This window comes from Pavona decussata, unplaced genomic scaffold (assembly GCF_977016875.1).
Source record: "Pavona decussata unplaced genomic scaffold, jaPavDecu1.1 SCAFFOLD_329, whole genome shotgun sequence".
NCBI lineage: Eukaryota > Metazoa > Cnidaria > Anthozoa > Scleractinia > Agariciidae > Pavona > Pavona decussata.
This window is the reverse complement of record NW_028145717.1, coordinates 1,347,346-1,370,000: the sequence shown is the minus strand read 5'-3', so window position 1 is coordinate 1,370,000 and position 22,655 is coordinate 1,347,346. Positions and strand designations below refer to the sequence as shown.

The 22,655-nt window shown below is 39.1% G+C and overlaps 1 protein-coding gene and 1 pseudogene across 1 annotated transcript in view; both read left to right on the top strand.

Annotated features, from left to right (window-relative positions):
- Nucleotides 1-2,739, top strand: part of LOC146453615 (uncharacterized) — a 30,035-nt gene extending 27,296 nt beyond the window's left edge. Inside the window, exon 17 of the mRNA XM_085096423.1 lies at nucleotides 1-2,739. This exon is cut by the window's left edge and continues 2,812 nt beyond it. The gene's annotated coding sequence lies outside the window, so the exon portion shown is untranslated.
- A 13,736-nt stretch (nucleotides 2,740-16,475) lies between these two features.
- The window catches only part of LOC146453613 (uncharacterized), a 37,853-nt pseudogene continuing 31,673 nt past the window's right edge, over nucleotides 16,476-22,655 (top strand).

Sequence of the window (22,655 nt, the reverse complement as noted above, 5' to 3'; positions counted from 1 at the left end):
TCGGACTATCTTATACAAGGCTTTGTTCACGGTTTTTCAATACGATATTTTGGTTCTTTATTTACAATTCGATCCCCAAATCTGAAAAGCGCTATAGACAATCCCACTAGCGTGAATGAGAAATTATCAAAGGAGCTCGCAGCAGGCAGAATTGTAGGTCCTTTTGACGCACCGCCTTTTGCGTCTTTCAGGGTATCTCCATTAGGCATTGTTCCCAAAAAGTTGCCGGGAGAATTCCGGTTAATTCACCATCTGTCTTACACGGAGGGGTCATCCGTTAATGATGGTGTTCCTAAAGAGTTAGCCACCGTAAGATATGCAACTATCGACGATGCCATTCGACTTATTAAATCGCCAGGAAAGGGCTGTTTTCTGGCTAAGACTGACATTAAATCAGCATTCCGTATCATTCTCGTAGCCCCTAGTAATTTTCCGTTGCTCGGGATAATGGGAAGCGAAATTCTATTTTGACAAATGTCTCCCCATGGGGTTCTCGTCGTCGTGTAATATCTTTGAAACATTCAGTACTGCGTTAGAGTGGATTGCTAGAGATAAATTGCACGCTTCGTTGATCATTCATATTTTGGATGACTTCTTATTTATTGCGCCCAGTGAGACAAAATGTCAAGTAGGCCTTAATAATTTTCTTTGCATATGTCGGCGCATAGGCGTCCCGATAGGCGATGCATGGCGAGCCGCATGCCTTAGCAACCGATTTTGCCTTCCAAATTTTTCCTCGATCACTACAGGAGGCCTATTGTTTACGAGAGAGCTGTTGACAATTTAAAACCACATTTTTGGTGCAATACGAGCCCCAGTGCGTTGTGCAAAGTTTTTAGCAACCAACATTCACTCACTGGGTGCAGTTGAATATTTCCGGTTCAGTCAAAAGCCTTCGGACAATTCAAAAACCCGGAGAAAAATTGTTATCGTCGATGTGCAGCGACTATTAAACTATTAAACACGGCAAAGCAAAGGCAACACACCCGATTGCTCGTCCTTATCAGGCGACTCACCCGAGATAAGAACGGCCGAGTTCAAAATCTCTCTGTGAAGAAATTTCTAATATTATTATCGGAGTTAGCTCACGGAGCAAAGGCGACGCACCCGATTGCTTATTGTTCTCAGGCGACACACGCAAGAGAACAACTGTGACCTAACTATGTCTTTTACCTTTACGTAATAAAACCATGAATATTTAGCCGGTATTTTTGGACACTTTTGTCGCGTGGTGAACATTGACTGCCAGTTTCTATTTTGGTCTTACCGTCTGAAATACTTACACGGTACTTCAACAATATCATCATAAAAGGCATTTTAAAAATACATTTTGTGTTGACTCTGATTCTAAGAGTTCCTACACACGTGGAAAATGGAAGCTGGTGATCGACGCCGTTACACATTTTCCCAAATCATGAAATTGCGAGTCCTGATCAAATATATAACGTAAACATAAAAATCGCACTTACCTTTTGCGGACGAATGGAGGATGACGATTGACTTCATTTATCATTCAATTATTGGAAAATGGTGTAGAAAATTAGCTTGACGAAAAATAAACTCTAAATTTGCTTCGTAGAGACGATGGGCGAACAAATCATTGATGTTATGGTTCGTCGATTTAGGACCATTTTGCGCGCCAATTAGATTGGCGGGAAAACGAAAACATTTAGTAAATATTGTCATTTTCCGTTTCCGACGGTCGATGTGTAGTCAGGCTTCAGGACAGATCGGTGGAGTTTTCGTTTCCAGTTAACTGTGCGTTTCCACAGAAGCCAAGCTTTTTAGTCACAAAGACTTCATTGCTTTGCGGCAAGCTCGATCTAGACATTACACGCGACTGAAATAGATTCTTTTCTATACTTGGCTGTTGATAGATTGCAGCTTTCGAACAGGAATTCGATCATAGCAACCGTCACTCAACCTAATTAATTTTAACACCTCTACGCGGCTCGTCGTGACAAAACTATGGGCCCCGCCAATGCTTTACAATTCGCTGGGATCACCTTAGATACCATATTAACGGAGGTTGATTTTTGCTCTCGTAAAAGCGTAACACTGAAAGAGCTACAATCTGTTTGTGTGGTTTTTAGGCATGGGCTGGGGCAGCCTGTTGGGACTAGGTCCTCCTTTTATTTTAATATTTTTTAATATTTTACCCCGACAAAGATCAGACAACGGCTGGCTTTGTAATTACTGTTAACGTTATCACGATTAATTGGTTCGTTTAGAACACTCGGTAGCTTTTGTTTCTCGAAGTTAATCAAGAAGGTTTCAAGGACTTGCCAGCGAGTGGCCTGGTGCTGCTTGTGCCTTCATACCGAATTTTTTTCCGGCATCTTTATTCTTTATCGTTGTTGCAGTGCTTATTAGTGCGTGTATACCTGCGGCTTGGGTTGGGGCTCGCCACAGGATGTGGCGATAAGGAGGATAAGGAGGATAAGGAGGATAAGGATAATGATGTGGCGTTCTCAGATAAGGACGATAAACGGTAGGCCCCGTCTCACAAACCTTGTTTGTAAATAACTCTGTGGGACGTTAAAGAACCCACGCACTGTTCGCAAAGAGTAGGGGACGTAGTTTCCGGTGTTGTGGTCTGGTCTTTGTGCGTATATTCTGTATATCCCGGGTCCGCAGTAATTGGCCTTAGCTGTTGCGGTATCCCTGTCCACATTGGACAAATAAATAAATAAATAAATAAATAAATAAATAAATAAATAAATAAATAAATAAATAAATGTGGCTTGTGGCTAAGCAATGTTTACTTGAATAATTTGATACCTTAGCATTTAAATGGTTTGAAATAAACGCTACATGAGTGGCCAAATTAGCCCAATAAATGTCTCCGTGATTCAGTGAATCCTGGCCATGTGCACGAACGCAATTATACCCATTTAAGGACGGTGCCTACTAATACCAAAGTATTTTTGTGCGGTTTATGACTATGCGGGAAAAGCAGATCTTAGCAAGGGCTATTGGAATCCAAAAAGAAAATTGGGCGTAACCACGCATTTTTCAGAGATAATTAAACATGAATATCTCTAAAAAACGCGAAAATATAAAGCAATGTATGGGATTTTTTTCCTAAATTGAAGCTTAAGAGTGCCTGACTGTAACTTTCGAGAATCGCTGGCCAAGCTTGAAAAATCGAAACTCCTAATAATTTGCCTGACGTTTACTTTTGGGGAACTATCTTCGAAAATAATATTTGAATGTTCTGGAAATTTTTAGTTTTCGAGAATTTTGGAGAAAACGAAATAACGGGTTTTGCCTCATTAATTATGCAAAAATCTCACTCAAAATTAGCCAAGTTCAATACGCTTGTGTTGAAACAGTACGCAACGCTAGAAAGCGAGGTCGGTTTTGAATAAGAGCATAATTCACCTACTTTCTATCAATGGGACCTATGTAAACTTTTGTAGAACTTTGGAGGGTTTTATGGCTCTTTGAAAAATTGACATTTTGAGGACTTCGCGATGAGGCGAAAATTGAGTAAGTTTGAAGGTTTAAAATGCATCTTGGTATGTCAGGTATTGACTCGAGAGAAACATTGTGATAAAGCTTGGGTCTTCGTCTTTAATAATACGAGATAAAAAATCTGGGCAATCAATGCACGCGCTGACGAAAACCAAAGTTAGCGAGGCTTCGTTAACAAATTTGCATAATTCGACTCGGTGAAAACATTGACCCAGGCTAGGCTATCTTCAAATGGTCATTTTATCTTATATTGCATTTGTCTGTTTCTCTTTCTTGTTTAATAACGTGGTAGAAAAGGTCTGGACAAAAACAAGTGCGTGATCGGAAAAGAAAATATTTGCCAAATTCTGGTGGGAAATTTGCATAATGCAAATCTCCCAATAAATCTTTCTGCAAAGGAATCTGATTGGGAAGGTTTCGTTAAGAGACTTTTTGACCTAAACACTCCATAGAAAAGGAGTCAAAACAACGTTTAACAATCCGATTTCAACAAATAATTGTCGAATCTTTATAACCTTTAAATTATATTGTCAAACTGATTAGCTGTCGGTGTCTTAAAAGATGCCCACAAACTAACTTGTGCTGCGAAATCGCCATTTACAACAACTAGAAAAAAATACCTTTATTTACTGGCATATGAGCGGTTTTGATAAAAATAAAACGTTCATATGACACTGGAATACACGCTTTTCATTGAGTGGGAAAGTTAGACATAGATCAGAGTCGTCAAAGTGAATAAAGTTTGTTTACTGGAATGCTTTTTCAAATGACCAGTTCAACCTTTTTCAGTGGCCTTCCAAATAATGATCACCCAGAAGCGGGTCATTTTAAAAAACCCTCTGTGTTAGTGTTGTTTGATACTTTACCTTCGCAAGTGACTGAAAAACAATGTCAGCAGGCACGCCATATTTTAACGTAATATTGGTATGAAATTTCACACATACGCGGATGCACGCTTCAAAACCTGTGTGCCAATTTTCATTTAACAAAATAGTAACCTACCTACAGTCCACATTGGCTGTAGGGCATGCATTTATCTTTTTCGAATGTCAACAACAGAAACACGGGTATCTCAGTGACACTGTTTACTGCATACATCACAGCTAGCCGAAGCTCTATGACCTTTGTTTGACCTTTGTATTGTCATGTCACGATGAGTGTCACGCAACGGCGTAAATTATTACGGTTTGTATGGGAATTTACTAACGTGTTTTGGAGTCGAAAATAAAGGGCATAGATTGAACAAAAATGGCTTACCTTGTCTCCTTGATCTCTTGCCAGTGTTTGTGCGCCATATTTTGGCCATTTTAGTACCATTCCAGTGGGTTTTTAAAGGTTTGCTGAACATTTTCCTCGCTCTATATCTTGCTATATATGTCCCAAAAAGGTTGGTCACTTCAGTAGCAATAGCTTTCGTTGCAACGTCAACAATGCGGTCAGTACAAATTCTGAGTCACTTCGAAGGACTGCGGACCACGGACTGGGTATAAAATAGAAACTAAAGTAAGTGGGGGACTACGGACTACGGACTACGGACTACGGACAACGGACTGGGTTTAAAGGAGAACTGAAGTCTGAAAATCATATCTTTCTTGTATTCATTCTCAGTAAGTGTAAGATGTATCAAATCAAGTTTCGGTAGTTGTTTTTGTCCCTTTATTGTTTTTCTTTTAGAAACACAACAAGGACTGGGATTAAAATAGTGAGGATCGACAGTGCAAACATAAAATCTTGCTTTATCTCAGCGAAACAGCTGGATTTTCAATACGTGCTGAAGAGAGCCGTCATTTTAGTTTTTAGCATTCATCTCAGGGTTCGATATGGTGAAAACTGGCGTGATTAAATGCTCAAAAGGATGTTTGATGATCATTGATCGTGATCAGCCAGTGCGCCCACGTGCACAATCATGTAGATGTCGAACATAGACATGTATGCAGTAGACATTGCGTGTATACAGTGTCACTGAGATACCTGTGTTTCTGTTGTTGGCATTCGACGAAGTTAAATGCATGCCCTAGAGCCAATCTAAACTGTAGGGCGTGTAGTCAGTCCATAGTCCGTAGTCCATAGTCCACGAACGTTAGCCTATTCCATGGTCCTCAGTTCTTCGTCTGCGACTCGTGTTTTATAATGACCGCGTTGTTGCAATTTATTTCAAAGAATACTATTGCTACCGAAGTGACCACGATTTTGGGGATATATATCTATAGTAGGATACCGTATAGAGAGAGGAAAATTTTCAGCGAACCGAAAACCCACTGGAATCGTACTGAAATGGCCAAAATATGGCACACAAAGCCTGACAAGATATCAAGGAGACAAGGTAAGCATTTTTTGTTCAATTCATGCCCTTTACTTTCGACTCCAAAACACGTTCGTAAATTCCCATACAAACCCTTATAATTTACGCCATTGCGTAACAACCATCGTGACATCAAAATATAAAGGTCAAACAAAGGTCATAAAGCTTCGGCTACCTGTGATGTATGAAGTAGACATTGCGTGTATACAGTGTCACTGAGATACCCGTGTTTCTGTTGTTGAGATTCGAAAAAGATAAATGCATGCCCTACAGCCAATGTGGACTGTGGGTAGAAACTAAGTTATTATTTTGTTAAACGGAAATTGGCACACAGGTTTTGAAGCGTGTATCCGTGTATGTGTGATATTTCATGCCGACCATACCAGCCAGCTGACATTGTTTTTCAGTCGCTTGCGAAGGTACAGTATCAAACAACACGAACAGAGAGTCTTTTTTGACTGACCCAATTCTGGGTGATCATTATTTGGAAGGCCGCTGAAGAAGGTTGGACTAGCTATTTGAAAAAGCGTGCATTCCAGTAAACAAACTTGATTTAATTAAAAATATTCACTTTGACCGACCGGCCCTACGTCCAACTTTCGCATCTCACTTGACAAGCATGTATCTTTTAAACGTTATTCAAGTGTCATGTGAACGTTTTATTTTTATCAAAACCACTCATATGCCAGTAAATAAAGGTCTTTTTTCTAGTTGTTGTAAATGGTAATTTCGCAGCACAAGTTGGTTTGTGGGCATTATATTGTATCGACAGCTACTGACGTGACGCAGGTAACGCAATAGCGAGTATCAGTTTGGCACTATTAATTTAAAGGTTAAAATTCGACAATAATTGGTTAAAATCGAATTATTAAACATTGTTTTGACTCCTTTTATATGGGGTGTTTCGGTCAAATGGTCTCTTAACGAAACCTTCCCAATCAGATTCCTTTGCAGAAAGATTTATTGGGAGATTTGCATTATGCAAATTTCCCACCAGAATTTAGCGAATATTTTCTTTTCCGATCTTTTTTTGTCCAGACCTTTTTTGCCACGTTATTAAACAAGAAAGAGAAACGGACAAATGCAATATGGGGTAAAATAACCATTTGAAGATAGCCTGGGTCAGTGTTTTCACCGAGTCGTCACAACATAGCATGTTCTGAACAGTTGCGAATTATGCAAATTTGTTAACGAAGCCTCGCTAACTTTGGTTTTCGTCAGCGCGTGCATTGATTGCCCAGATTTTTTATTTCGTATTATTAAAGACGAAGACCCAAGCTTTATCACAATGTTCCTCTCGAGTCGATACCTGACATACCAAGATGCATTTTAAACCTTCAAACTTACTCAATTTTCGCCTCATCGCGAATTCCTCAAAATGTCAATTTTTCAAAGAGCCATAAAACCCTCCAAAGTTCTACAAAAGTTTACATAGGTCCCATTGATAGAAAGTAGGTGAATTATGCTCTTATTCAAAACCGACCTCGCTTTCTAGCGTTGCGTACTGTTTCAACACAAGCGTATTGAACTTGGCTAATTTTGAGTGAGATTTTTGCATAATTAATGAGGCAAAACCCGTTATTTCGTTTTCTCCAAAATTCTCGAAAACTAAAAATTTCCAGAACATTCAAATAATATTTTCGAAGATAGTTCCCCAAAAGTAAACTTCAGGCAAATTTTCAAGAGTTTCGATTTTTCAAGCTTGGCCAGCGATTCTCGAAAGTTACAGTCAGGCACTCTTAATTATCTCTGAAAAATGCATGGTTACCCCCAATTTTTTTTTGAGATACCGAAAGCATTTGGTAAGTTCTGCTTTCTCCGCATAGTTTTAAACCGTGCAAAAATATCCCTGTATTAGTAGGCACCACCCATAGGAAACCCGAGTATCTCGCGATGCGCAGAACGTATGCGCAGTAACAATAGTAGGCACCGTCCTTAAGTCTTCCGTGCGCGTAAGTTTCATATAGGCGCCCCTCTCGGCATAAAAGTATTTTAAAAGGGGGTGTTTTTGTAGATAGGTATCACTTGTGTTGTTTTAATTATTGGTTTTAACTTTCATTTGTCGTTTCTTATCGTGGAAGGGGAGGGGGCTTTGAGATAGTTTGTCAATCTCGAGTTATCGTTCGTCGACTGCTAGCCTCCCCTCCTCCTAAGGATTTTAAAAAGAACTTATGGTACGTGGTAGTGTGATCAGTCCACAGTTAGCCCCTTATTCATGGTTTAAGAAAACTAATAATAATCAGGAAATCTGTAACTGAAGATAGGGGATGCACTTGAAAACAAAAGGGGACAGAAATACTCAAAGCACTTTTCTCAGTAAGGCGATAAGGTTACACGTGACAGGTATTACGGGACGACAACGAAAGTCTAGAATTGCACGGAACGGCAAATGCTGTGTTAGATAAGTATTTAAAACTTTGTTCAGACACGTGTTTGGTCTTACAATGAACTTGAACCAATAGCTATTAAACTGCTCCTGTCTCTCACACAAAACGACAAGTTGTTGATACGATCTCAAGCTTCGCACTTAATTAAGTGTAAATTGCAAGAGCAGCTCTCCAGCCGAGAGTTAAACAGCTTTTCTTCAAACAAACAACTTGGGCATTTTTCAAGGGCATTCCTTCGGCTAAAACGCCATTTACATTTGACTAGCGTAATAGTTAAAGTCAATTTGTGTAATCTTACAATGTTAATTATTGTAGTTGATCTCCAACCATCGATTTTCTCTTCGATTCACGCCAAGTGAAAATCGATTATTAAAAGTTCCATCGACGTTGCAGGCCTAAATGTTAGCGTTACTCAAATTCAAGGGTAAAAGTAGCCATATATCCATGTATTTTACACTCTAACTGTTATTTTTAAATTGGATTCAGACTCGGTGATTTCCCGTTTAAATGGTCTGGTAGTCACAGGAATATTACTGATGATCGGTTCACGGTCAATGAATAGCTGTCTCTAGCTCCCTGGCGATCAGTGGTAGTTGAGTGTGAACACTCCCAAAAACTTTGAAATAATACCATGATTCAATGGAAGGATACAGTATTCCTTTTTGATTTGAAGTTGTTGATTAACTTATATCTAGGAACCATTTGTCCATTTGTTTTAGATATATGGATGAAATCGTAAGTGATCCTCTCTTGGAAAGAAGTAATTGCCTTTAGTAATTAAGGAGATAAGGGGTTTTTTAAGGCATTATGGAGTAGATTCTTAAGGACAAAGGCAGCATTTAAGGTGATCATAAATCACTTGAATGTCGACCATAAGATTAAACATTAGTTTATATGTGAGAGAACTTAATCTTATAACCATTAGCAACACTGTGATATCTTTTATGATCGCAATGCAATATTCGATTTCTTTAATTTGATTGTTGTCTATCATGGCATCAGCCCAATTCTGTTACGTAAAAAACTGATTTTGGAAAATGATATTTAAGCAATTTTACGACAAGCTAACTAGTAGAGCCGGCAAATTAAAAAAAATTGATTGGGTGTAGATTCTCCCTTCTGAAAAGAACTTAATTAAATAAGATAAAACAATTCTTCAATGTATCAGGGCTTAACGGATTTTGCTTGAAAGAAATCTGAATTGAGTTACAGTTGTGATGTATCAATTTTAAGACTTTTGAACCTGTAATCATGTAGTGACTTTACTGTTGTATAAGGTAATCGCTGGGAACAATTTTCGAACTGAATTTAATTTTGCGGTAAGGTTTTAATTGAAGTAGTTGAAAATTTAGGTGATTTTTCTGTTGGCCAGAGAAAAGCAACGGGATAATTAAGTCTTGTTTCCGGTATAATTATCATAATAAAAACTGATCATTGATGATCTTCAATTGGTGTTGGTCTTTTAAAAAATTTCGGATATATTATTAAAAGATAAGAGTTACAATGTTTCTAAGCTTATGCGTATTTGTCGCGGGTCCAAAACGAAATTCAGTGAAGTGATCCACAACACTAATGTACTAATACTGAGTCATGGGTTGAACTATCTTGCCGTTAGTTTACTTCTATCACCACTGGGAAAGCCGCGAAATCACCACGGAGTTCTCGCCTCCCCCTCCCCTTCCCCTCTCTATTTTGACATTTGGACGGACTTCTCGCCTCACCCCCTCCTCCCTCTGTGGTTTGAAATTTGGACGGATCTCACGCCTCACCCCCTCCCCCTCTGTAGTTTGACATTTCGACGGACGTCTCGCCTCACCCCCTTGCCCTTTTTCCTCTCCACCTTCCCTCTCTCATTCAAGTGAAGAATGTATGGAAATTAAGGACGCTCTGTGGAAGATATGCTGGTTGCCTTATTTTCCAATTATTTACTCTGCTACTAGTTTTCTGCATGCCAAAGTGGCAAGTCCCCCTTACCACTCCACCGTCACCTTCCCCACTCAATCCATTTCCTATTCCCGCTAGAGAAATGACACTACATTGCCATTTTCGGACTGATGTTTTCTGTTTCTTTCCTACTTGGAAAATATTTATCACTATCCACAAATCGGGCTGCCACTATAACAACATGAATTCATACTGTACCCGAAGCAATTTTACACCCATTCAATATAGTCCAGTCATTTTGTGGCTGGACCTGCCACTAATTGCAACAGAAGGTTTCTCTTCGCCAATCATTAAGGAATGGTATCTAGATAAACACACTAAAAGTCCCAAAGGATCCAAGCACGGGAACATGTCAAAATTTTAATGACTAATAACTCCCGATTTGGTGCAACATGGAAACGAGGCTAAAAAACAGAAGTTAGTTTTATTCTGCTTATTTATCTCCAGAAATGCACTCAATTCATCCAAATTTCATCAATTTTACTTCAGATACTTCTGTGAACTTTCACCTTGTAAATAACTTTACTTAATACGTGTGTAAGCTCAATTAAGCTCAAAGCCATACAGTATTTCAAATTTTCACTCAGAAAGGTCTGTACTAAAGAAATCCTATAACATTTCATTACGGCGTCCAACAGTACCCAGCTACTAGGTACTACTCGTTTTCAATGATATTGATAAACAAGATATGTGTGACAAAAATAAAATAGGCTTTCGCAATACTATCTAGGAAAATTTCACACGTACGTACGCACGTTTCAATTTCTAACTCGTCGGAAATCTGTCACTCAAGGAAGTTCAATTATACAGCCGTTCATAAGGCATACGCGTGTCACTAGAAGAAGCATTTCTTGACATGTCAACTAGTACGTTCTGCTCTTTTACAGTTTTCTTTTTAGGATTCTGTTATTATTCCTCAATCAGTAGACAGAAGGTCAGCGAGAAACACGCGTCGCGGGTGTTTTTGAGCAAAATTTCAATGACAACATCAACGTCAACATCCTGGTCATACTGGATATTTATGAGAGCAAGGAAAAACTCTCGTTCACTATACATAGTTGCCCGTAAGTAAGCCTACAATCGGCGTAGAGTACTAAAAGATTGGCATTCTGAAGAGGTTACTAGCGTGCAGAGGATTCGTAACAACTTGTGAGTGTTGGGATAGAAATCATGTTCGCATTTAGCCAGAGCTTTAACCGCGTTGTGTAGTGAAGATTGCAGCTATTTTCGGCGCAACGGAGGAGTTCAAAGTCGGTGACCTGAGGCGATAAAACTGAAGTGCATCTTTGAGCTGATCGAGACAGTAGTCCTTCTGGGTAGCTAAGTGATCAAGCAAGGGAATTGCAAGGGCCCTCTTGAAATACTCTTCGGGCGTCGTTGCCTCCACGTCCCACGCACGTTACTGCGATGCTCCTGTCGGCCTTGGAATAGAGGGTTCGATGCCGACTTTTCTTGCAAGAGTAGCAGCTGTCTCAAGCCATTGTTAAAACTAGGTGCCAATCTGCTCTCAGGATAGCTTGAGGTCGCCTTTGAGGTCATCAACTTTGCGGTATGCCTCGTACACATCAATGTCGTGTTTCTGTAGCCTAATGCTCAGGGGCTTTACGAACAATAAGTACTTCATAGCAGTAACTTGAGTGATGAGAAAGGAAAACCTCAATACGGCATTTAAAAGCGAACTCGCTTTATTTCGACTCTCACCATTCCAGTTCCATGGAGTGTTGCTGTACTGGTTTTGGAACAGTCGTCCATGGGAGATGTCCTCAAGTGTCTTGACGATAGAAGGTAACGTGTCAAAAAATACCTCGTATGCTTCATGCCTTTCGACCCATCGGGTAGACTCAAAAGCGTTGTTTTCTTTGTATCGGCAGCCTCCTTTTCTATAACTGCGTGCAAAAGCTGGTTTCGTTTAGGGGGGTTCCGGAACCCCTGGAACCTGATTTGCACCTGATTTGACGGGTTTTCGTAAAATTCGTCCAATTTTTCTTTTCTTAAGACCAGGATGTTCTGAGGCAAATAGCATTGGGATTTGCTTTTTGGTCCTGAAGTTCACGCTGCACGCCTGATGATAAATGGCATCGGCCGCTGGCAAATCATGAACATGTACTACTTCTGCCCACTCATTTTTCCTTTCGGAACAGGATTGTTACACAGTATCTTTAGTTTCGAGGGTTGTCACCCTGAACACATCCCCTTGTCTTCTCTTTTCAGGTTCCTCGAAATCAACTTTCGTTTCACAGAATAAACAGTCAGTTTTAAAGTTGAAGGACTTTTCAGTCTTGCGATCAAAAGAGCGGCGGCTACTTGATAATTGTGAAATGGTACTCTCCTGTTTCTTAGCTCTGGTGATGTAAGTTGGGTGGCAGTATGTGCGGCGGTATGTTTGGTGTACCTTTTGACCGTAGCAGGTTGAATGATGTCCTAGCGCTCTGTGCTTGCCCGGTTAATACCCTCCCTTCCCTTCTCACGAAGAGTTACGACGTCTTTTACGTTATCAAGTGATTTTTGGCAAATTGCGCAAGTGATTTCGTCATCCATTTTAGGATTCTTGATGGTCTAAAAAATAATTAGGATGCAACATGGAATGTACCAAGCATACTTAATAGACCTTGTCGCGGTTTTCGATGCAATTTTTGTTCAATGAAATATGCTAGAAAATATTATGTTTTTCGAAAAAATTTTGTGTAAAAAAACAAAACACAAACCAAAAAAAAAAAAGACAATCAGAAATTTATTTTTTGGGGCAGACAATTTAGCTAGCACAGGTTTAACGACATGATTATGCAAGAAGTCGTACTGCTTCTTTCTAATTTTTCTATTTATATTTGTCTGTATGCAATTTCCCGCGGAATTCAATCCGGTTGGGAGTTTCGCGGGAAAAATAATTACTGACCACAAATTGTACGGGAAAATAAAACGTGGTGGCTGGGCGCTTTTCAGCACAGCTGCAACCCCTAACTTGTTGTAGTTAACTAATGGCTTTGATATCTAAAGTTTTTAATTGAGAAATGTTTATCAAATTACTTTGTTTTTACGAAAATGCTTTGTAAGAATATTTAACATCAGAATCTCGTACACTGGACACGTGATGTGTTCTTGCATGTTTTTCCGTCGCATAAACACCAGAAATCTGATTGAAAATATTCCGCAAGTGTACAATGTCTTTTTCTAAAGAATCGCAATTAATCGGCTTTACGCGTCTGTATCCTTTGTAATGATCTCGGTGTTTGTGCATGTTTTATTTATTCATACAGGTCGACTCTTTCCGAAGACACATGTTTAGTGTGAAGAAGGATTGATCGAAAAGTGCACTTAATTCAATTTACTGTCATAAGAACTAAAAAATATTGTAGGTACTCTTGAGTGTGTCTTACCAGAACTGAATATTGCAGAATCACGTCTTCTAGCCATTTTTCTCGACGGAAATATTACAAACGTGCAAGGCAAGCACAAACACTCACAAATGTACATGTGTAACCGCGAAGGCGCCAGCTCCTGCAAGACCTGAAGACCGACTTCTAGTGAACCCGCAACGTTTCATTTTCCCACAATAATGTTCAACATATTTAAATTAAATTAATTTTTTTAACATAAACGAAATCAATTCGGCAAGTGTAAACTTGAAAACAAAAACAAAACAACACTCTACCCAGAAAAGCAAAATTAAAAGTTTCACCAATATATTAAGCGTTTCGCTAATACAGCTTTTCTTTTCTTCACCAAAACAATATCTTCTGTTACTTTAAGTATTAGGAACACATTAAATTGAACATTTAAACACGAAATTTCATTGCATTTTATTAAGTTTAAGATCTTTACACGCGCGTTATAAAAAATGCATAAGTCAGCCTCGTTCCCATGCCGTCGTAAAACGGTTCTCAGAGCTTCGTAATTAATCCCGTTTTTTGGTAACTTCCCCAAATGGGATTTTTTGGGACTTTTGGTATGTTATTAAGGATACATTTCTGAGTCTAAAACCGTTGGAATACCTTCTGTTGTAATTAGTGGCAGGTTGACCGAATTTTCTTCATAAAATGACTGGACTAATAAGAATGATCCAACAGACGGGTACAACAACTTCTGTTTCCATGGCAGGAGTAGTGGTCTGCTCTCCATATCCGGTATTCCTTACTGTCCTTGTCTGAATGTTCACTTAGTTCACACTGCTTACATGATTGGCTAAGGGTCTCAACATCAAGCACCTTCCCTTCCCAGTATCAACATCGATGGCAGTTACACAGCTTGTATGTGCCAAAAAGAAAAAAGCGAAAATTGGGAGTGTTGGTCAAAAACATTTTCCATTGAATTTGAAATCTTTCATGCCTTGTTTTCATTTCTAGAGGGGTTTCTGTCCCAATATCTTGTCTTGAAAAGCAATGTCTTAGCTAAAAGAAGGCTATGTCACTTCGTTGCCATGGAAACAGGTTTGTTTGCTTACGCGTTGTTTGGTCTCTTTTCGGGTCGGGAACCGGTAGAAGATTCGAACTTTCTCATGAATTTCCAGCGTATTTGTCCTTTGGGAGACTGAGACTTAGACGGAGCTTCTGACCTCGTTTTGGTGTTGTTTGAGCACATCGCCGTCATTTTGGTCTTTAAATCTCTGCTGTCATAATGCCAAAAGCTAGATTTTCTTCTCAAAGACGAAAGAAACGAAAATTTTAGGGGAATAGTTGACAAATTGCGTAAATTACAACCACGGAGGCTGTTTAGATGGAGGAAACAGTTCTGCAAAGCTTGAAGATGAAGTAAACTCGTTAAATACCCAAGCTGACGATAAAACAAAGGAAGCGTTTTCTTCATCTTTAATACCGGAAGCTCTATGATGAGAAAGAAGAAAAGAATCTGCCGATAGCACTGATCCATCGATTACAGGGTTCAGGCTTTTCGACATGGAAGTTCTGTGCGATGTACTCTCGCAGTTGAGGTGTCATGAATGCGGTGAGTTGAATCTATATTGTTTGTGGATAGGAATAGAAAGGAATGCTCCTCAACTTTGCGTTTATTGTGTGAAAACTGTGATTGGAAGCTTTCATTTTACATCTCCAAGTAACAAGGAAAGAGCATCGAGGTGAACAGACGCATTGTCCAATCAATCAATCACTCAATCAATCAATCAATCAATCAATCAATCAATCAATCAATCAATCAATCAATCAATCAATCAATCAATCAATCAATCAATCAATCAATCAGTCAATCAATCAATCAATCAACCAACAAGCAACTTCATTTATCCACGGTAGAAATTAAAGCTAGAAAGCTTATGGGGCCGTGCCAAAAAGAAAAAGATAAAATACAAAACTACCATCATTATCATCATAAAATATGTAACTAATTTACATACTACAATATTATAAGTAAATGAAATAGCATCAAAATTTCCTAAATCTCGCACTACCATTAGTTTATGTATCAGTCAATTGAGACCCCGGCCCCACGACCCCTGGGACATAGCGGGGAATTCAACATAGACTCGGCGGCCATGTTGAGTCTCGTGAGAATAAAAAAGCCTTGTTTTTGCAAGGTAGGCCTCGCACTGAATTCGCGTATGGCCGAGGCTTGCCGTGCAAAAACAAAGCTTTTTATTTTCCCGAGACTCATTATGGCCGCCGATTGATAAGGGTCTGTTTGCCCAGTGTTGAAACACCGCTAATCTCCATACCCCTACGGTTAAGTACACTGTTAAAAGCCCCGCATAGCGGGGCATCCATAACTTCTTTCAGAACCAAATACAAAAAAATCAGTTCAGGTTTGTTGGTAAAAATTGACATTGGGATGGACGTAACGTTTGGGGTAGTATAAGATTTTTCATTCATCATATATCCTTTTCGTGCCTCGTGGCACATAGGGCCTTCTGGTTTCTGTAATAATTGTTTTTTTACGGAAGAGGGTTATCAGCCCTCTGCCCAACCCCCAACCTGGAGGGCCAGTGGGATCACTCTTTGTCTGGCCCCTACCCTTTGACCTGTTTGGCATGGGTGTCCCTGCCAGGAGTACAAGACTCCAGCCAACATAGCTCTAGGGGTCACTGGAGCACGCAAGCCGCCTCACCACGACAAGGTGGCGATCCCAATCAAGGCGGGTAAAGGCGGTTTCATTAAAAGTATTAAATTGTCAGCACATTGCAGATTTTGATTTAGTACGAACCCGCACAGATGATTCAGCACATATAACGAGCTCACTTCTCATCTCTGTGATTCAAGTTTTCTTGGTGTCACTCGTCCTGTGTATTCAGTCTTCTCTCATAACGACACAAAACCATTGCTGTTGTCCCCGCTGCTGGTGACGCGCACTGTTAAAAATATGCAAAAATTTCACGCGTGATCACCGGTACCATTTGTTTGTAGTCCATTGCAAACGAAAGTATGCGTGTAGCAGCTAAGGAATTAAGAACTCTGGAGAGGCAAAATGACTCTAATGGAACTGAACCTGTGAATTGTGGTGTTTCTTACGACGGGACATGGCAGAGACAAGGCTTTTTATCAAGGGATGGCTGTGTAACTGCTATCTCCATTGATACAGGGAAGGTGCTTGATGTTCAGGCCCTTAGCCAGAAACGTAGGCAGTGTGAGCTCTATGAGCATTTAGACAAGAACAGTGAGAAATACCGTAGATGGAGAGCAGACCACAACACATGCAAAGCAAATTTTAAAGGTTCTGCTCCTGCCATGGAAACTCAAAGTGTTGACCATATTTTCAGGCGATCTGTAGAACTGCATAATTTGCAGTATAGGTGGTTTTCACCTCACACATCGTCACGCAAGGGAAAAAATAAAATCCTCAACCATTCAATAGATTAAGTCAAGAAGTTGATATGTTGTAGAGGAGTGATACATAAACAACGTGTGAAAACCACAGGGCTGTGCGATATCTCCTAATCAAGTTATTCGAGAAAATGTACCACGGAAAATTACAGAGTTTAGTATGGGACGCCATGTTGGTGCCCCGTCTGATGGGCACCAACATGGCGGCCGGAAACCAGCAAAAACATCTGGAGTTTACCTTGGCTATTTCAAAGCCTTTCTTCTCTCTGCTGAACTTTCACACATTGACATTAACGCTTCTATTCCATGTTAGCTTATCAGACCTAAAAAAAACACGAGACGGATCGATGTTTTCATGTACGTGACATGTTTTAATAGAGCAGCAATCCTTCTGTCACGCACTGCGCAAAAATCTAAAATTCAAACTGCTCTATTTTCGAAACAAAGAATGCTATCCCGCTGAAAACAAGCAAGCCGATGGAAATTTAGATTTTCTTATATGTGATGAAGATAAAAATCCAAAATTGTGTTTAGTTATGAATTTCAGTTTTTTATGACGTCATGTGAAAACCAAGAATACAGAATATTAAGTTTGGTTTACACGAACGACGCAAGGATAAGCGTAAGCACAAGTATAATTATTTACAAACACTTCAACATCCTATCTTCATCTCCCCGCTTCGCTAACGTTTTCAAAGCCACACCTCTTGTTGCCTTCCGACGGACCAACAACCTGAGTGATTTACTAGTTAGCGCCAAACTACGTAATCCCACACAAAACAACCTACCCCATGGATCGTTTCGATGTGGAGACAACTGTTTAACTTGCAACTACATAGCAGACGGACGTACCAGCTACACATTTCATTCTACCGGCGAAACTAGACATATTACTCATCATATAGACTGTAACTCTAAAAACGTTATTTACATCGTACACTGCAACCGCTGCCACAAACAATACATAGGAGAAACAAAACGACGACTTAAAGACCGATTTAACGAACACTGTAGACCAGTCGACAAACAAACAAACAGTTACAAACCCACCACAGTTTTAGAACATTTTCTTTCTAACGACCATAACGCTTCTGACATGCTACTAATTCCTCTCGAACTCATCAAATCTAATCGTGACAGTGTACGCAAAGCTAGAGAGGCATACCTCATCGACGGAGGTCAGACTATAGAACCCTAAGGTCTTAATAGGAGAGATGATACATAAACATTTTTCCCGTCTTTCATCTTCCTAAGTTATGTAATTAACTCATTGTTACGTATTTTGTTTTCGTCTACCACGCTGTGACGATAGCTTATACCTCTTTACCAGTTGTATTTTCAAATTTCAAATTGTAACGTTTTTGTTTTTGTAACTTTAGCCTTTTTTCAGGTATCTATTGTAACTGTTTAAAATTGTAACGTATCTTGCCACAGGGTCAGTCTCAAACATACCCTGAAGAAGAAAGGCCGTGCCTTTCGAAATATTGGAAAATGTACTACTTCCCTGACCGTGAAATGAGCCTTGCTCTTTTTTTAGATTATTTGCTTGACAATTTTTTTGCTGATTAGATCCTTCACTACAGGATCCGGTACTTTTATTTTGTCACGGTGGTCATTGCAAACACAATTTATCACTGGTTTTTACTATGTGGTGCTGTTGCACACTTCGACTTTGGAAAAACTGCTGTTTTGAAGCTTTTTAATGCTCTTGGTATTTCCTCTGCGAAATTTACAGAAATCGGACGCAGGCAACAGGATCAGACGCCTGTTCACCTGACACAGAGGAAGAGCCAAAAAAACAGAAAAAAAGAGAAATGGACAGTCAACTCTCACCTTGCGGACACCTCGCTATTACGCACACCCCGATAATACGGACACCAGCTAAATCCCCGGCAGAAATAAACTACATTAACTACATTAGAAATAAACGACGTTTGACTGAAAAAATTCCTGCTGTTGCGGCCTCTCGCTACAGTCAACTGTCGCCTTGTGAACACGTCGTTATTACGCACACCTCGCTATTACGGACAGCCGCTAAATCCCCGGCAAAAATAAACTACGGACGTTTGACTGAAATAAATTCCCGCTATTTTGGTCTCTCACTATTAAGGACACTAGCTCGCGATCCTGCAATAAAGGAAGTTGACTGTACTGAGGGGCCTAAGAAAAAGCAAAGATAAAGCAAAGACAAAAGGAAGGAGAAAGAGGGTGTAAACTATGCCTCTGGACGATTTTCGACATGTTTAATCACATATTCCGTATTAACATTCTCGTTGAAGGAAAACTTCAACTTTTAAAGTTTTTATCTCAAAAGTTAGAATTTTGCACAACTGCCAAAACTGTAACATTTATCTTTGTGGGAATTCAATGGCTTTGTCTCATTTTTTCAGTTAAACTTGTGTATATATTTGTGCATACGTTTAATTTTGTTAAAAAAATTAAAGAGGTACAAATTTTATAGTGAAGACACCCTGCAGGAGGTTCAGCCTCACCTCCTCGTTACCATAGCAACATGATTGGTTAACAAGTAGCAAAATAAACTTGCCTTGTGGTGTAGATTTTAGTTTTATAAATTGCATTTCGTTAGACTGCTTGTGAAAAAAGTACTATTTTTTAGGTTTGTACTTCAAATGACTTTCCAACATTACCCTGCGAATTTTTTACCGCATAGTGAGTCACTAATGTGTACTTCCAAGATACAGGGAAAGGAAATATTTCAGCTTAGACATCAATTAGTCATAACAGGTCTAAGTCCTTCGGAGCCTTGAAATTTGAAATAAGGATTTAAGTTTAGTCTGTTGAACAAAGAAACTGGGTCCAGGTACGTTAAAAAGCAAAATATTATCAACAGCCTCAAATAAGTATGTGCTGGCACTTAAACCGGAGAACAGGGATTGGAGCGAGAACCTGGTAACAGATGACAAGGTTGTCAACGAAAAGAGGATATAGGAAATCGAGATGTCCAAATTGACTTCCTCCCCTTCACTTTTCCCGCATCCCTTCCCTAGGTACATTCAACTCCCTTTAACGCGGACACCATCGGGACCGCAAGTTAGTGTCCTTAATAGCGAGAATCCGTTATAGCGGGAATTTATTTCAGTTAAAAGTGTGTACCGTATTTTCTCGATTAAACGCCGGCCTCGAAAAAACGCCGTGTCAAAACTGCCGGGGGCGTTTAATCGAGAAAATACGGTAGTTAAAATTTTTGCCAGGGATTTAGCTGGTGTCCGCAAGTCGAGAGTTGACTGTAATCAGACTGTGGCGGAAATTGTTTCAGTTTTGTGTTGGGGAAAGGGTGCTTTATTTTCCCATTTCCAGACCGTTTTTCCTGTTCCAGTAAACAGTGTTTCTGTCATCAAACCGCTGAGAGTCAATTGAATTAACCGGAGTTTAGTGTAACAATATCAATTTCCGCAATGATTTTGTGCCCATTAAACAACAATCGTCCGGAAGGAATATCAACACATCTGCCTTTTCATGTTACATGAAAAGTAAACTTGACTACGGACTAAAACAAATAAATCAACAGCTTTGCTTTCCGGTTAGTTATGAAATCTATTTGATCGTAACTTGAGGACTGTCTAAGACAACTTTAAGCACGGTAAGTTATATAGTAGACAGTGTTTCTTTCAGCAAACCGCTGAGGGTCAACTGAATTAACTGGAGTTCAGTGTAGCAACATCAATTTCCGCAACGATTTTGTGGCCATTAAACAATAAACGTGCGGAAGGAATATCAACACATCTGCCTTTTCATGTCACATGAAAAGTAAACTTGACTACAGATGAAAACAGATAAATCAACAGCAAACAAATTAATCAACAGCATTGCTTTCCGGTTAGTTATGAAATCTATTTCATCGTAACTTGAAAAATGTCTAAGACAACTTTCAGCACGTTAAGTTATTGAAGAAGTATTCTTTTAATTTTATTAATTTCAGAAAGCCCTCCGTGCGAAGAGGATATATCCTACTTTAATAGAAAAGTTGTTAAGAGAATGACAGCTTTATTTCGGTTATAAAATAATACAGTTGAAGATAACATAACATTGACAATTGTTTCGTTTCGTGCAGCTATTTTTATTTTGGCAAAGTTTACTGACCTCTGAGTTCAAGTACTGGCAAAAAATTAAAAGTAGCTTGGGCAAGTTCTAACTTGCTTGTGCTATACGTGATGCCAGCACTGCAGCTTATGGGAATTGTTATGGTCGGCGTCGCTATAATTCAGTTTATATTCAATTAGCCAAAGGCGAGAGGCTTATTTTATAATTCACTTGAATAGTAAAAGTGACAGTTGACAAAACGGTCGATCAAAACGTTACTTATATAGCTTTGATTTTACTTTACGGTGACAAGAATAACTTTCAGCAGAACAATGCTGGTGTGGCAATTAACCTGTTGCCCTTAGTTGACAGCGATATAAACAAACAATATTCATAGTAAAATACCGTTCTTCTCTAGAACAGAAGTTGAGCACGTGCGGAGCTTGGCGGCATCCTTATCAAAATAACCAAATTAAGTGTACCGTCATCCACAGTCGCTTATAATTAAGTTATGGCTAACATCTGCTTGCCTTCCTTTCTCTTTCTGATCCTAAAAAAAGTCGGACAGACTTTATTAGAATGCTCAGGAACTTATATGTTTAGCTGACGATAAAGTTCACAAAAGAAAATGTTTCTCACTTTATTTTTTTTTTGCTAGGGCCTCTGATCAACAGTTTTTGAAGCGAAACTTTCTTTAAAAATGGATAGTTATGTGAGCTTTCAGTAATGGCGAGTCATTTATTTATAAATAATAATAATACTAATAATAATAATAATAATAATAATAATAATAATAATAATAATAATAATAATAACAATAAAATATTTTAAAAAATATTTCCGCTAAACATCTATTTGTGATACGTGTTTGCCATTTAGAATCCTGAAGTATTCTTTATGGTATTTGAAGACAATAAGGGTCGCAAGTTCACTTTTTCTTTTGTACTAGAGAAATGAGACTAAATTATACACTTCACGGTCTAACGACGAAGGTCACATTCATGAACATTTACTTTATGAGGAGTACAGGGGGTTGGAACCCAAACGAGAGAGGGAGAGGAGTCGACTGAGGGAGGAAAAACCTACACAAGAAGCAAAATATGAAAAGTTACGTTGATACGCCTATGTGACAAAGAAATTGAGAGCCTTAACCGATACTTTACAACGGCAAAATAGAGGCAATGAGACTTGAACCACCGAGGAAAAGGAGGGAACTGAAAACACGGGAGAGGAAGGAAAAAATTTAATACTAACAAAGGAAAAACAAGGGAGAGGCAGAAGTGATGACTGTCCAGACCGGCAAATGAATCTTACGTGATTCATTCTGATATATAATCTAATCCCCATTGCATTAAGCTACTCGGCTATCTAATCACAGATCTATTAACTGTTATGATTAAGTGATATTTTCCGGCTTTTATCTTGCGCTTTAGAATGGTCAATACTTTGATTAGTAAAACAGTAAAACTTGCATGATATTATTAATGATGAAATTGTTTTTTCTTTTTTTTCATCCAGACCATAGAGCCATATTTTTGGGCTTCCAAACAAAAGATGATGTGTTCAAACTTGGGCTGCCTAAAAATGTCACAGGTAAGTTGTCCTTGCCAAGTTTTTATCGTGTAATTTATTTAATTGCGCAAATGCCATCATTGTTTTACGCCATTATTGTTTTATTCGGAATTGATACACCCTAGCTAACGTATGAGAAATCACGTGGGTTGTCAAACAGGGGTTATA